Raw genomic sequence first — 17,143 nt, forward strand, 5'->3', positions numbered from 1 at the left:
ACAACATCAAACTTTCAATCTCTCATTCAATTTAAACCTTCTGTCCCTGCAGCTCAGGTCTGTCAAGCCTGGCAGCCTACAGTGGGGAAGGGAGTACTGTGGTCAGCTCCTTTGTTCTTCCCTAGCGTCTGCTCTATCACCACCTACCTGCTGTTTCTCATGCCTCTAGGGCAGTGGTTCCCCAACCTTTTTGGCACCAGGGACTGTTTTCATGGAAGACAATTTTTCCATGAATCAAGGAGGTGGGGGATGGTTTTGGGATGATTCAAGTGCATTACATTTATTGTGCACTTTATTTCTATTACTACTACATTGTAATATATAATGAAGTAATTATACAGCTCACCACAGATTGAGACCCCTGCTCTAGGGTAGGATGCAGGAGGGTGGGGAGGATTAGAGTCATAGTGAAGTCTTAGTTGGCTGGCACTGTTGCAATTGGGTGTTTCCATCCCTCTGGGGGGAAGATGCCCAGATGCACCCCCCACACTTTCTCCCTTGGAGTGGTTGGTGAGAACACCCAAAGGGCCTCCATATTGCCTCATTCTCTGGTTTTGAGTATCAAAGACCTTCGGGTTGTGAAGTAAGCTGTGTGTCCCAGGACTGCTTATGAGCCCTGCGTAGCAGCCTCGTCTGATGGGGCACCTCCCACAGCCTCTCCTACAGATTTTGCTTTGCCCTTGCAGGCAGACCCCTTCCATGTGGTCCTCTCCAAACTTCTCGAGATGGCTACCTTCCGTAGTGCTCCTTTAACCCACAGAACACTCAGCAATTGGCTTCAGGCAGGGTCTGTCTTCACGTTGTTTAAGAGGGGGCTCTAGCAAGCCTATCATTAGATTTTGTCAGGTGAGTCAGGCACCTGTCTTGTGTCTCCATAAGTCCAGGAAACTCTAGTGCAGTTTTCCCAAGAGCCTCCACTCAGGCCTGTGCTTTGCTGGGGCCTAGAAGTTGCTCACATGGAGCTGGCATCCAGCTGGCTGGTGGGGCTTGGGGGCACGGCAGGAGGGCATAGTACTGGTGAGCTGTCATGCTCACCTCGTGCTAGACACCTGAGGCTCTACAAGTGGTTCTTCTGAAGACTCTTATTTGATGTGGGCTTTGGACTGAATGTGTGTGTCCTCCCCCAAATTCGTGTGCTGAAATCCTATCCTGAATGTGATAATATTAGAGTCTTTGGGAGGTAATTAGGTGGAGCCCTCATGATGGGATTAGTGCTCTTATGAGAAGAGACCTGAGGGAGCTTGTGTGCTTTTTCCCTCCACTACGGAGGGCTTAATCAGGAAGAAGGCTCTCATCTTGAACTGATTCAGCCCACACCTTGATCCTGGACTTCCCAACCTCCAGAACTGTGAGAAATAAATTTCTGTTGCTTAAGTCACCCAGTCCATGACATTTTTGTATAGTAGTCTGAAGTAAGACGATGTGAAAGTGAGAGAGAAGCATTCCTCCTACTCTCCCAGAGAGAGGTAGGCTAAATATAAAAAAAAATCCTTATTAATCTTTTTACTTCTTCTGAACAGAAGCTCAAGGAAAGTGGGATAGATGAGTTTCAAGTCACCTCTCGGCCAATCATGCACAGATATTCTAATACTTCTCTTCAGGACGTGAAACATGGTGCACTAGGATAACTCCCATTGAACTGAGAAAATTAACTGGTCTCAGGTTGAAGCAATCTCAAATTTATGAGGTATAAGATTTATAAAGAACAAGGACTATAAGTACATTTAAAAAAATACCTTTCCTAACCCTCAGGGGATGACGCTAAACTGGAAAAATACCACTATTCATCTCCTGTTAATCATGAATCAACTCAAAAGAGTTCACAATGTACACTATTATGTGGAACTACCTTCAAAGGTTTTAGGATATATTTACCCTTTAATTATAGAATTAAGATTATTTTTTAAAATGGGTAAGTAGGAACTGCAATGTGGGAAAGTTGATCTCCAATAAACTCTGTCCACCCAAGCTTTTTTGTTTTTGGTAATACCTTTCCCTTTCCTCTGCAACCCTCTGCGACCCTTGCCCAAGCAGAACATAGAGACACAGACACGCATCCACACACAGGCACAAATTCAGAGACACCTGACGTGGGAAAACACAGCCCCTAGTCTTTACACCTCTTATTTGCTCCCTGGTCCACTTTCTATAACACACAATCCACTTAAATATTCTGGTGCCGTGTCTTAGTCTTTAGATCTTCCTGCTTTCTAAACCCTGGCAGAATTTGTGTGTCTTTTATCCTAGTCCCTTGGGCTTTATTTTCTATCCTCTACTCAGAAAAAGTAAGTCTTGCTAATGTTCTTGGTGAAGGAAAAAAAAAAGACATTCAACCGATGCCTCTCAGGTGCCAAATGTACACACCTGACAGGTAAATGGCTTTTGGAAATTAACCGTATTAATCCAGAAAAGTGCCTCTAATGACTGGAATCTAAGACACTATGGCAGCTGGTGGAAGAGACGCTTTGGGAGCATTAGGACCTTCTTTGTTCTCTGCAGTTCACACTGTGTGGACAAGTTTATAAAGAATTCCTTATGGGAGATTATTTGACACCTATTGAATTTTCTTTGGGGGCTCAGCCAAAAAAATAAGACAACAGAAATATCCTGTTATATAGTAGATATTGTATAGATTTAATACATGATTTGTCTATTCTTTGCAAGTGGGATTATTTATCAGTAGGCTCTAAGTGGCTTTTAAAAAATGACTAGTTTCATGGAGACTAAAGCTTCATTTTATATAAGTTTAATTTTAAAGATTTTCATTCTTTTCTTCTTCTTCATTAGTCTTTAAGTAACAAGTTCTCATCATGAAGTAAAGTATGCAAACCATGTAATGTGCAAGACATTCCTCCTACCCTCTTGCAGCCCCAGGCGTCCATGAACTCAGTAAAGATTTTTACAGCAAAGAGAAGGAGGAGTCAAATTGTGGCTTTTGGCTGCCAAAATAGGCTCTGGAATTCTCCCAGTTTCCTTTTAGTACCTTCATTGGTTAATTCCTACTCATTTTTTAAAGGACTTGAGATATGATTTCCATACAAAAGCTGTGCATAATTAATGTATAGAACTTGATAAGTTTGGAGGAAGTATATACCCATGAAACCATCATGGCAATCCATGCCGAAAACTTATTCATCACCTCCTGAAGTTTCCTCCCACCTTCTTTATTTATTATTATTATTATAGTTTTTGGTGATAAGTATCCTTACATAAAATCTACCCTCTTGGTAAATTTTAAAGTACACAATACAGTATTATTACGTTATACAACATAAAAATTACTACTCATCTTTTATCACCTGGCTTTGGTGTTATCTCTCCATAATGCCTCCTACAGTTTCTGGGAAATTCTCCTCCTATTTTGCCCTCATAGTGTCAATGCATCCCTCTATCTCGGTACTTAGAAGACACCTGAAATCATCCAGGTTACCTCTTTCTCAGTCCTTACAGTGTTCTTGACAGGAGCCATGTCTTATTCATCTTTGTACTCCTCTCCTGAAGTGCCTACTTCAGTGCCTACCATATAGGTGCTCAATAAATGTTTATTGAATAGAGGGAAATAGGTAAGATGGGAATATATTTCTAATCACATTTTGCAGGGAAGAAAACTAACACCAACCAGGAATGGGCAAACTATTTCAGTAAATGGCCAAATAGTGAATATTTTGTGCTTTGTTGGCCATCTGGTCTCTTTCACAACTACTCAAGTCTGCAGTTGTAGGGGGACAGCAGCCATAGATGATATGTAAGTGGGTATGGGCTGTGTTCCAGTGAAACTTTATTTACAAAAACAGATGGCACACAGATTTGGTCTTAGAGCTCCAGTTTTCCAGCTCCTGAACTAAACTAAGAGTGGTTTACTAACTTAATTCCACACCTGGAGTTTGTGTACGGCAAAACTCAAGTATTTTTACATATTTGAATAATAGTGTATTATGGTGTATCAGTAGGTTGCTTGTGGCCTAAAGATTTGATGTTTAATCAAAGATGTATAATTTACAACTAAGAGGTAGCTTCCTCACTAAGAGAAAGAAATTTAAGTTTTACTAATGTACTTGTGAGTGGGAAGATACAATTAATATCAGCTGTTCAGCAAGAGTACATTTTAAAGAATAATCTGTTCCCTTAGGGTCTCCTAGGTCATCAAGAGGGTGAATTCCTTAATGGACAAGAATTATGTGATTAATAAGATTGTAACACTGGCTATGCCTGTCAAAGGAAGTGCTCATTACTCACAGATTTATATTTATCTGAGTCTCCCTGAGTTGATGCCTGTTTTCCCACCATTTCTTTATATTAATAACTTCCTCTGGTAGGTCTGTCTCCTCAGGGGGCTCCATGTGGTCCAAGCTGGATCTTTGCTTATCTGGCTCTTCCCACCAGGACGTGGGGGAGTTGGGAGGACAGATTCCAAGATCTCTAAGGTCTCAACCAGTCCTCAAATTTATAAGCTTTTATCTCCTTTCCAAATGCATCTTTTCCATCCCAGCCCACTCTGGCCTTGGAACACTTTCTAAGTTTAAATGAGCTGTTCCTTCTCTGACCTTCAGTTGCTCCTTAAGGCTACAGCACATATGGCAGGATTATCATGACCATTAATCTGATTTCTGTGTATTTCCTTTTCCTTCTGGGTCTTACCTTCACTTGAACCTGGAGGCACCCCCAGACTCTAATCAAACAGCTACCTAGGCATTTTCAGATGCCTGCTGGTGAAGACGACCTAAGTCTGGGGCTGAGACCATGAGGGAAAGATGGCAGAAGGGTGATTGGGATGTGAGAGGAAGGTGTGGAGGCAACGGAATTTTCCAAGTAGAATCAGGAAGTGGAAGAAAGGATCAGATGTAGAGGGAGTCAACGTCACACTGTGCTTGAGACCAACTTGCCTTTAGTAACTCATTGCCCAAGGACAACCTATCATCCCAAAGTGCTGTTCCCTTATTTGTCCCCTGAGCAGAACGTGGGGTTACCTTGTCAGAGCAGGAAGCATGAAAGAAAAACATGGTGTTCTGGCCCAGATGAAACTGATCAGAACAGTTGGAAATTCCCCTGTGAGAAGGACTAACTTTGGACCCACCATCACTGTTAAACACACTGCTTGGCCTTGCATGTTTGCTATTTCTTGTGAGTTAGTCTGGTTTTTAATTACTTTTCTATAATGAATTTCTTCCTCTCAAGGTGGATGGAATAAGACCAAACTTGCAGGTTTACCATGGGTATAAAATGAGAGAATATGTGCAATGCCTGTAAAATCATCATGATATCCCAAAATAAAGAATGATTATTACATTAAAAGCTCCCTGAGGATCGAGTTTTATTCTTCTCTTATATTATACGATGACTAACATGATAGCTTATCATTAAGATGTGGTTTATGGGGAGATTTTCCTGAAATTACATCATACTGATGTCACATTTACGAGCTTCTGCAGTTACAGAATTCCTCCTATGTCGTTGAACATTGTCACTCTTCAAGATTCAATTCAAATGTCTTTGTCAACACCTGGGATGCCTTTTTTAGCAGCCCACTTCCTCCACATTCTCTTATCCACAGCGCATTGTGTAATGATTATTTATTTACATGTCTGATTCTCCTGCTGGTTTGTGATAACTCGGAGGACAGAAAACATGGAGCCCGTGTATTGTTCATGTCTGTATGCCCAACAACTGCACCATCTGACAGCACAAATGCTCCATGTATGTTAAATATCCCCTAACTATAACGTTGGGTGTAGTCCTGTAGCTTTGGAATTTTGCTGGTGTTTGAAGGGAAACCCAAGCTTAGAATACTAAGTAAAGTATATTTGAATGTTCCTCAGGCTTGTACATGCAGCTTGGAACTAAAGGCATCTGGTCTACCATAAAAATCTTCTGAGTGGTCTTCATTCCTCCATTCTTGTTTCCTTTTGATCATTCTCCAATTCCTGCCAAAGAGAATATTCTAAAACAAATCTGCTCATTACTTTTTTAATTAGAATTTTTCAAAGTCTTCCCCTTGCTAAGGGATAAATTTAAAATTTTTAGGATAGCAGCCAAGACTCTACATAACTTGGTCCTGTCTACTTTTCATGACTCACCTCTTGATAGGTCTTCTCCATCAAGCCCCACCAATACCCACAACTCCCTCTGACCTATGCACTTCCCACCCCACTACAAGTGATCTAAATGGACCACGCCGCATTAACCTCTGTTCTGTCTTTTCTTATCATTGTCCTGTCCTTTTATTGTTTATCTCCTTGATTATTTAAACCACACTTATTTTATACTTTGCTGAGATCTATTGTATCTAGTTTTTGTGACACAAATTCTCCATTTGTTACATTTACTAAATCTCATGGTGGTGGATTGTTTCCTAATGTGCCTGTGTGTGTGTGTTTTATTTTTATTTACTTATCATGAGATAATCTTTAGCAGGGGTTCCCCCACCCCAGGATGTGGAGGCACCAGTTTTGCCAGTTTCTTCGTGGCTTCATGGGTCCTAGACTAGCTCTGTGTTACTGCCTTAGCTTGGGATTTTGATGCCATGGGGACAATATAAATTGGACCCTCACACACATGTGTGCCTTAGGTTTGGGGTTTCCAATTTTTTTTCCCACCCTGAGTCCCAGGCAGATTGTGAGCTTCCTTGCTACTTTTCTAGGCTGGTGGGTGGGATACTTCTGATTCCCTTTTCACACATGGGCCTGGCTAAGTGCAGAGGACTCAGTTCCAGCTCTCTACCTCACATGGGCCAGTGTCCTTATCCTCTTCTTGCCTGGACATTAAAACTCAGCCCTATTGCTAAGGAAGGCTGACAACCCCCTGGGAGGCTGCTGCATCCTCTCCATTTACTACTTTGTATTTAATTTCCTCAACCTGTGCGTTTCTTTCCTTTTGCTTCTTTCAAGCTTGGCTACTTTTTCTTATGCTGTTTTATCTAGTACATGGGAGAGTCTGTGTCAGTGTTGTCCAAGGTTGCTGGAGGGCCTCTGTGTTACCTGCTGTGGTTGTACTCACACCTGCTTTTACCTTTGACATTCTGTCCTCAAACCAATCTGGTCCCCAGGGGAACCTTGCTCATCTTTCTGTACTCAGTTTGGGCATCCCTTCCTCAGTAGAGCTTTCTCTAGCCTTTCTCTAGATTAGAATTTGTCTCTCCCTCACTGGTGCCTCCACTGTACACTGCTTGGTTTTCAGCTGTAAGAACTGTGACACTGATTTGCACACATTGTGTTCATGACTCTCTTTTCCTCCCTGTATTTTCTTTATCTTTGTGTCCTCAGGGTCTCACACTTTGCAGGGTTCGTAATAGGCACCAAATAATGAATGTATGAATGAATACATAAAATGAGTGAATAATAAGGAATAATAGAATTTAGTAGTTCTGTCTCTGCCTTTCTTCCAGGTTTCTTTGGTAGTCTCATATCTATAAAGACATTAAAAAAGTCAAATTTAAACAAAATATATTATCCTGCTAAGAAGTGAAGTGCCAGATGTTTATTGAAAATAACAGCAGCAATCACATGTTGTGCCCACTATATGCTAGGCACTTTAAACTAACACATTTAATTTTTACACCAATCTTTGAAGGTAGATACTATGAATAGCCCCTTTACAGAGGAAGAAACTGAGCCGCAAAAAGGTTGATTAACTAGAACAAGCTCATCAATGGAAGATCTAGGATTTGAGCCCAGAGTCCAGCTCTGGAGTCTGTTCTTATAATCACAATATTAGATAGCCTCTCATTACTAATGAAGGAGACAGATGCGTGTTTCTGGGTCTGTGATTTTTTTAAAGAGCAATGATTTGTGAGTCCAAAGTAAATAGTTGTTTTCTAATGACTACTCAGGCTCTTCTTAAAACCCTGCCATGTGGGAAGATAACAGCCTCACCCAGTAAAACATTTCTATATTTAACTGATAGGTCTAAAAAATTCCTTCTGGAATTGAATTTATATCTCAGATGTTGCTGTTTAAGCACCTTCTTTCCTTTTTGTTTTCCTTTCTTATTCATGGTAAACAAAAAACCAAAACAAACAAAAAACAAAACAAACAAAAAGAAGAAGAAGAAGAAGAAGAAGAAGAGGAAGAGGAAGAATAAGAATAAGAATAAGAGGAAGAAGAAGAAGAAGAAGAAGAAGGAGAAGGAGAAGGAGAAGGAGAAGAAGAAGAAGAAGAAGAAGAAGAAGAAGAAGAAGAAGAAGAAGAAGAAGAAGAAAAACTTTAAAAAAAGGAGAAGAAAAGAACAAATACAATAACTTCCTCCTTGTCTTCCTAGAAATATGAGTTGACACTTGATTAAAAGCATTTGGTGGTACATCTCTTTTTCCGTAGATTCCAGAAAGCATCTACAAATATTTTGGGTATAATGATACAACATCACCACAGCCCTTGCTCACTCACTCTTGTTATCACTGATCCAGAGGAACCAAGACAACAGTGGAGCAAAGGAACAGGCTCTGTCCACCCAGCCGTTCTGACTCATACCACCTGCAGTGGTTACCACAATGCTTACACTGGTGAATGCCCAATGGGTGAACACCCAATGATTCCTACAACTCCAATATGATCTCATCTCTTATCTAAACCCTTTTAATGGAATTTGGTGGAGAAATCGATAACCTACCTTCTCTGAATAAGAGTAGGCAAAAGAATCTCAAACCATAAGACTCATTAACAATAAGCAAAATGGGAATAAATTTTTAGAGCAGTGGAAGTTTCTTACTTAGGATTATTAAAGAATATGCTAAAGAAAGATAAGCAACTTGAGCAATTACCAAATGTACCAAGTATGCATGGGGCTAAGATATGTGGGCTTATGTGCAGCTGAACAAACAAAATGACTATTTCTGTAGGGACTCTGAGTGTGTGGCGCTTTGGGTTTGATGACGCACCTTACTATTTAAGGAGTGCTGGAGAATTACCTTATCTGAAGTCCAGAATAGATTTTTCTCTTCAAGAGAAAATTATTTTTAAATTTTGAATGGACTTTGAGTAAAATATCCCACAAAAATTATCTAACAATTTACCATGACACGGAGATGACATAGCCTAAGAACCACGCTGAGATCAGAAGAAAATTGATATAATTGGTAGAGTACAAGGGACTTCATTTCCTTTTCCATTTTTGGAATAAACTGGTTTCATTACAGTGACAGTGATTTTCAGAAAATGGATGGTCAATCAGATGAGATTACTTGTGAAGCAGAATGTGGATTGTTTCGGTGAAAAGCTTTTCTTTTTTTCCTTTTTAGGCCTAAACTATTATATTTAGGCCTAAATATATGTTCAAAGACAGGGCAGAAGTTATTAAAGTATTAAAATTTAAATGGTTGGCATTTAATTAATGAACGGCAACCTTGCTTAAGGTGTCTTAGCCGTGCATAGAATTGTAGTAAGATTTTTAAAATCTTATAAAAGAAATTATACTGAAAGATAGTTATTTGGTAAAGAGTTCAGGTGGTTTGTGTTTTTGCTTGAACCAGTATCAGGCAACAGATTTATCATTTTGGAAATTAATCTCTCTTGTGAAAGATATCTGAGTTATTTATGAGTTGCTGGCACTTCTGATAAAGCTCCAGTTGTTGCTTTTCTCAGAGAGCTGGGAAGTCCCTTTGGATTTTGGTTGTGTTCTGTTGACAGCACTCTACCTCCAGAGATTGGACAATCCGAGCTCTTTTCCAACTCTGAGAGAAAAACTGGAGCAGAAATGACAACAGACACAGGGACCTCGACAAAAAGCTTTTCTTACCCCAGTGCTTTCTGTGCCTGAAACTCCAATAGTTATAATTCTTTAAGAGTCAGATACCTATCAAAATGACTCAGAAAGAAAAACACATTATTTGACTTTGGAGGGATATATTTTTAGGGTCAGATGATTTGAGAGGGGATCACACAGTATCAGGATAGTTGACCTGAGTTGACCAAAGAGCCTAAGCTGAAAAAACAAAAATAGTAGCTTATTTTAAAAAATATCTAACACCATCAAGAAAAGCAGTAGGGAACTCAGAGAGGAAAAAGCAAAGAGGGTGAGGTTAGGTTCAAATCTGGAGAAAATGGAACCTCCCCTGGCAGATCTTAATTGTAATACAGTTGTTTATTTTATACCTTGAAGTTTTTTGGTTCCAAGTGAAATCTTGATGGGTAAGAACACTTTTCAATGACCATTTTAAAGAAATGCAATCATATCCATGTTTTTTTGGTACATGGTTATTAAAGGGCCAAAGAGCAACAGTGAAGAAATACTATTAATACTGTGGCATAGAAAATAATTTATGACTAATTTTTTTAAGTAAAAAAATGTTTTTTCAATGTCATTTTAATTTAACTGAGAGAGAAAATTAACTTAGGTGAAACTCAGGAAATAATCGAATTTTAGACTGAGGATTCTTAATCCCTAAAATACTATTTTCCGGAAAAAGTCTTCTTTAAAAGAAAATGTGTTAAATAAATTTTGAAATGGATTTTATATGTCTTAAGAAACAATATATTTCAATTTTAGATAGTACTTTTTGAATAAACACTATAAAGACGGAGATTTTATCATGTCACATTTCTTTTCCCTCCCTTCTCTTTTGGGGTTAGGAAACTATAAACCTGCAGGTCAAGTGTGGTGTGCTGTGTGTTTTTGTAAATAAGATTTTACTAAAACTTGCTTATTTGCACATGTCCTTTTGTTCATGTATTTTCTGTTCTTTTGAGCTAGTCTTGACAAAGACAATATGACCCTGTTTTTATAAATAAAATTTTAGTGTAACATGCCATGCCCTTTTGTTTATATGTGGTCTATTCTTGTTTTTGAGCTGCAGTTGTGAAATTAAATAGCCTTGACGGAGACCATATGGCCCACACAGCCTAAAATATTTACTATCTGACTCTTTTCAGAAAAAGTTTGTTGATCCTTGTACTATATTGCTACTTTTTATAGTATCAAGATTTGTAACTTCTGTAACATTTTTTGGTCTCACTATATTTAAAAGCTCACCACTAGCTAGCTCTCTTTACCATAATTTCTCCAATTATGAGTCCTTTTTAAAATTTTTTTATTTTGTTGTTTTTTTTTTTTCTATAACACCTAATCGTGCTGGCTATTTTTTTCTTTTTTCCATTTTCTTTTCTATATATGAGTCCTTATTTTGATTCTTTGTAAAATTTCATCAAGTAGTTCAATAAATGTTTCTAAGACTGAATTTTCTTTATATTCACAAATGTGTGTCTTTACACATTTACTTTAAAACATCTTTGGTGGCTATTACATGCTTCCTTAAGCACTATGTAGACCATTGTGGTCTGATAGAAATATAATGTGAGCCACATATATAATTTTAAATTTTCTAGTGGCCATATTAAAAATAATGTATAGAAACAGGTAAAATTATTTTACTACTATATTTCATTTAACCCAACATATCTAAATATTTCAACATTTCAAGTGCTCAGAAGCCACATGTAGCTAGTAGTTATCATATTAGACAACACACTGTAGATGATTTCCATTACTATCTGGGCATGTTCCTTTGCAGAAATCTGAGATCTGCATGATTTTTGTTTCTCTTTGTAGATCATTAGCTTTGTGATGTCTGAAAAATTACTTTTTTCATTCTTGAAATTCAATCTTAACAAGGATATATATTAATGTGAAAAGTTTAATACCTAATTTTCATGTTCATTCACTATGCCAATTGAGTTCTCATTTTGGGGACATTATTTCATAATATATCTTTGTAATACTTTTCTTGTTCCACTGTTGAGCTATTTTTCCTTCTAGGACACCAATTTAATATTTGTTGGGTTGCCAATTTTTGTCCTCCATACTTAGAAGTTTCTTTATGGTTCTTCAAGCACATGTTCATTTGCATTACTGAGATTATCACATTCTTCTAAATGAAAGTAAATAGATTTTTTTTGTTGTTCTTTTGATCCTATTTGTTTTTAACTTGTTTTTAGCTTGTTTAATTTTAATGAGATCACTTTTGTTCTCATTTTGTTTTCTAAGAATGGTATTTTTCCTTTTCATATTATAGCGTTTTTAATATTCTTTTTGCTCCTTTTTTTGTCAAGTTCAAGTGGTGGTTGTTAACTTGTTCTATTACTCACAGCTCTTCTGAAAATTTTCCTGTTTCTTGTTTGTGGTTTTCTTCATTAAGTTTTTTATTATTTACATATTATATTTTCTTCTTTTCATACTTGTCCATAGTTTCTTTTCACTGTTACCTTGCCCTTTATTTTTTGTCTCATTCACTCTTACAGTCGGCCATAGTCTTTGCTGTTCTGGCCAGCAGGTATCTCACTTCAAGATAATGACCCATTGGACTTTAGGAGATCCACTTTCAGGAGCAAAGACAGGCATCGGAACCCACTTTCATCCACTTGAAACCTTAATCTTTTGTACTGTTTGCTGATTTGATAGCAAAACAAATGAAAGTAACTTAGGCAGAGTCTGAATAATCATTCTCACCAGTAGTTAAATCTGGACCAGAACTCTGTGTCTAGCCAAGCTTCAACTGTTACCATGCCTATCACAACCATGAGCTCTCCTGCCAGTGTTTGGTTCACTGTCCCATAGGCTGAGGGCATGGGGGATGTGTGTGCACACATGTGCTCTCACATGTGTGTATGCATGTGGTTGGCTCTCTTTTCACTTTTGAGGCTCTCTTTAATGTAAGGCACCTGGATTCTCTCCACCCGGTTGGGGTATGTTCCATCTCTAGATCTTGGATTCACATCGGTCAATTCCTGAGCATCTTGGGGACCTATTTCCTTGGCTGAGAATCAGCTGTGTTGTTTGCTTCTCCTGGTTTTCTTTATTGCCTATTTTTGACCTTTCCTGTCAGAAGAGGGAAAAGATAAGCTTATATACTGAATTTGCTTCTTTTCAGATGTGTGTGTGTGTTTTGGGGGGGTATATTAGTGAGAATTCTCAGGATTTTGGTGATGGCCCAATGTAGATTCTTGGGGAGTAGCTGCACCCTTATCTTGGACTTTCAGCCTCTATAGCTGTGAGAAATAAATATTTGTTGTTTATAAACCACTCAGTCTGTGGTACTTTTTAATAGCAGCCTCAACTCACTAAGACAGTCTCTAAGACCATACTTCCCAGAGGCATCAAGAAAAGGAGAAAAGTTAGTTTTCATGGCCTGCATTAGAAGACAGCTGAAATTTCTAAAGTTACAGCATTGGTACATTTTTGTGCAGTCATTGGACCTATAGACAAATGATGTTATATACTCTATTTTAAGAATTGAAATTTGGGCTATTTTCAAATAAAGATTTGAAAAGCTCTGAAATTTGTAAATCAGTATGAGGTTACCCTTGTGAGTTAGCATGGCATACTGAAGTGAATCAAAGGATAACATAGAAATAAAATAAACAGAGAAGAAAAGCACTTTGGCTAAACCCAACAGAAAATTGAGGAATAGGATTTTGGCAATCAGTCTGTGAAAGCAACCCATCTTAAAGAATGGGGCTCAATGAAATCCAAGTCTCATGGGAGCCTGCATCTCTAGTTAAATCTTTTAAAATTAAAATACATGCACTTACCTGTCTCATACTTTATGCCTGAAGAAGCCTGACTACTCAATGCAGAAGCCATATTGATAAATATTTTGCCTGCTGTTTGATTGAATACTATAAAATAAGTTTAAAACTCCTATTTTACAGAAAAGGGAACAAAAAGGAGGTATTCTTGAGTATGTCTTTGTATTTTAGCATTAAACATTTTTTAAATTAACATATGGTAACATTGACTGTTATCCTTTGGTGTACAGTTCTGAGTTTTAACACATGTATAAGATGCATGTGGCCACAGCCACAATAAGAATACAGCACAATTCTCTCAACCCGCAAACTTCTTAGTGCTATTCCTTTATACTCACACTCTCCCCTCGCTCCTAACCCCTGAAAACCACTGATCTGTTCTCTGTGATTCTAGTTTTGTTTCTAACAAATGTAATCTTACAGTATATAATATTTTAAGACTTTTTTTTTTACCTAGTATATTGCCTTTGAGATCCATCAAAGCTGTTGTGTATCAATAGTTTGTTCCTTTTCATTGCTAAGTAGTACTCGATTTTATGAATGAACTGCAGTTTGCATAACCATTCCCCCAGCAAAGGACATTCACGTTCTTTCTAGTTTGGGGTAAGTAGAAATACAGCAGTTATAAACATTCACACAAATTTTTGTGTGAACATAACTTTTCATTTCTCTAGGGCAAAAACCCAGGAATGGGATTACCAGGTCATATGACAAGTCCATGTTTAACTTTATAAGAAACTGCCAAACTGTTTTCCAGAGTTGTCTGCATCATTTTCCATTGCCACCAAAAATAGATGAAAGTTCTAGTTGCTGTGAATCCTAGTCAACACTTGGTATTTGCAGTAATTTTTATATTAGCTATTCTGATAGGTTTGTAGTATTATTTCATCCTGATTTTAATTTGCATTTGTTTAATGGCAAATAATTTTGAACATCTTTTTATATGTTTACTTGACATCCTATTATTTTTGATGGAATGTCTAAATCTCTTGCCTATTTTTAAATTGGGTTATTTGATTTTCTATTGTTGATTTTTGGGAGATCTTTGTACATTCTGGACAAGTGCTTTGTTGGGTATGTGATTTTCAAATGTTTACTCCTAGCCAATAGCTTGTCTTTTAATTTTTAACAGTATCTTTTGTAGAGTAAAAATTTTAATTTTGATGAAGTCCAATTTATCAATTTTTTCTTTTATGAATTGTGCTTTTTGTGCCATGTCCAAGAATACTTTGCCTAGTTTCAATACTAGATTTTGTTCCATGTTTTCTTCTAAAAATTTTATAGTTGTGTGTTTTACATTTAGATCTATAATCCATTTTGGGTTAATTTTTGTCTAAGTTGTGAGGTTTAGGCTGAGGGGTTTTTTTTTGCATATGAGTGTCCAATTATTCCAATACCATTTGTTTGGAAAGACTATGTTTTTACATCGAATTGCCTTTGGATGGTTGTCAAAACTAATTGGACATATTTGTGAGAGTCTAATTTTAGACCCTATATTCAAATCCACCCATCATTATGTCTAAACTTTCACTAATGACCACATTGTTTTGATTGCATTTAACTTTATGGTATATATTAGAATCAGGTATTGTGATTCCTCCAACTTTATTCTTTTTCAAGATTGTTTTGACTATTCCAGTTCCTTTACCATTCCATATAAATTTTAAACTCAGCTTGTATATATATAAAAAAATCTTGCTGGAATTTTGATTGGGATTTCAATGGAGCTGTTGATCAATTGGGGAGATATATCTTTATAGTTCAATCCATGAACATAGTGTGCCCTCCATTTATTTCGGTCTTCTTTGATTTCTTTCATCAGTGTTTTGTAGCTTTCAGCATGCAGATCCCATACATATTTTGTTAGATTTATATCTAAGCATTTTATACTTTTGGAATTATTATAAGTGGTATTATTTTTAATTTTAGTTTCCAATTGTTTATTGCTAGCAGATAGAAATACAATTGATCTTTGTGTGGTGACCTGTTTTGTGATCTTGCTAAACCTACTTATTCTATGCTAACCTCAGAGATTTTGGGGGGTTTTTTGGTAGAAACCTTGGGACTTTCTATGTAGACACTTACATCATCTGCAAATAGAGAATTTTATTTCTTTCTTTCTAATCTGTATGCCTTTTATTTCTGTTTCTTGCCTTGTCATGTTAGCTAGGACCTCCAGCATAATGTTGAATGGAAGTGGTGAGAGTGTACATCCTTGGCTTGTTCCTTATCCTAGAGGGGAAGAAATCAGTCTTTTATAATGAAGTATGATGTTATTTATCTGAAGGTTTTGCAAATGCCCTTCATTAGGTTTAGGATATTTGCTTCTATTCCTAGTTTTCAGAGAGTTTTTTTTTTTAAATGGAGAATGGGTATTGAATTTTATCAAATGCCTTTCTGTGTCAATTGATATGATCATGTGGTTTTAACTTTTCAGGCTCTCAGTATGGTGGATTGCATTGATTGACCCAGACTTGTATTTCCAGCATAAACCCCACTTGGTCATAGTGTATTCGTCTTTTCATATATTGCTGGATTTCATTTACTGATATTTTGTTGAGGATGTTTGCATCTATATTCATGAGAGACATTGATCTGCAGTTTTCTTTCTTTTTTAAGGTGCAATTCTAGGCATATCACCTTCCCCTTACTCCCAAGAAAATTCTTTAGACATTGTCTTAGTCTTTTGAGTTGAAAGCAAACCAGATAAATGGCGGATAATATTCTTAATGGCTGTCTGAATCCCACTCTACCATCAGAACTGGGATTTGGGAAGAGAGAGTAGGAGAATGTCAAGAGATCTTAAATGTGGTCATAACTTCAGTATTAGATAAGTTACCTCTCAGGGTATAAAGGTCTTCTGGACGTGTTGTCAGAGACTCTAGGGAACTGGAGAGATGAAAGAAGCCTGGTGATATGCAAATATTTAAAGCATATATCTGAGAAATTCATTTTTCAGAATCTTTTATTAGCTAGATGGTTGCGAATACTTGAAATGGAATATGGCAATCAATAGGGAGCAACGTGCATTTCTTATGAATAGATCAGGAAAAGTAAACTCCAATTTTCTTTCTACCATAGATTTCCTAGGCTCTGTGATCACAATAAAATAGCACACAATGTGTACACTTATCGACCAACCCCCCTCCCCATTCCTCATTACTGGGCCAAAATCCACATGGAGGAAGAAAAAGTAAGGAACAATTCAAATGAAAACTGACTTTGATTACTAATAAGGACAGGTCTCAAAACTGTCTACAGAAAGAATGATCAGATCTTAAGTAAAAGTCCAAAAAGACTTCAATCTTCCATGACCCAAACGGGTGTCCTCTATCTCTGTAATCATTGTACAGTTGTCTACTGCATCCTATAATATACTAATCTTTTCATACATCCTAAATTATTCCACAATGTCCTAGGGGAGTGAAGAGCCATATTTCTTAGAAACATGGGCGTTTTCTAAGGGGATGAAGATTTCTGCATTCTCATGACCTTTGACACATGATTTGATTGTGTGCCCAACTATCTGAGCCCTGTGGTTTCTTTACAGTTTCTGCTGTTGTATTGTGGTTGGTTCCCCCTTTTGCTTTCTTATCAGATAGATATCTGCACTGTACTTTTACTTCTTTCCA

The sequence above is a fragment of the Lemur catta genome, chromosome 1 (assembly GCF_020740605.2).
Source record: "Lemur catta isolate mLemCat1 chromosome 1, mLemCat1.pri, whole genome shotgun sequence".
Taxonomy (NCBI): domain Eukaryota; kingdom Metazoa; phylum Chordata; class Mammalia; order Primates; family Lemuridae; genus Lemur; species Lemur catta.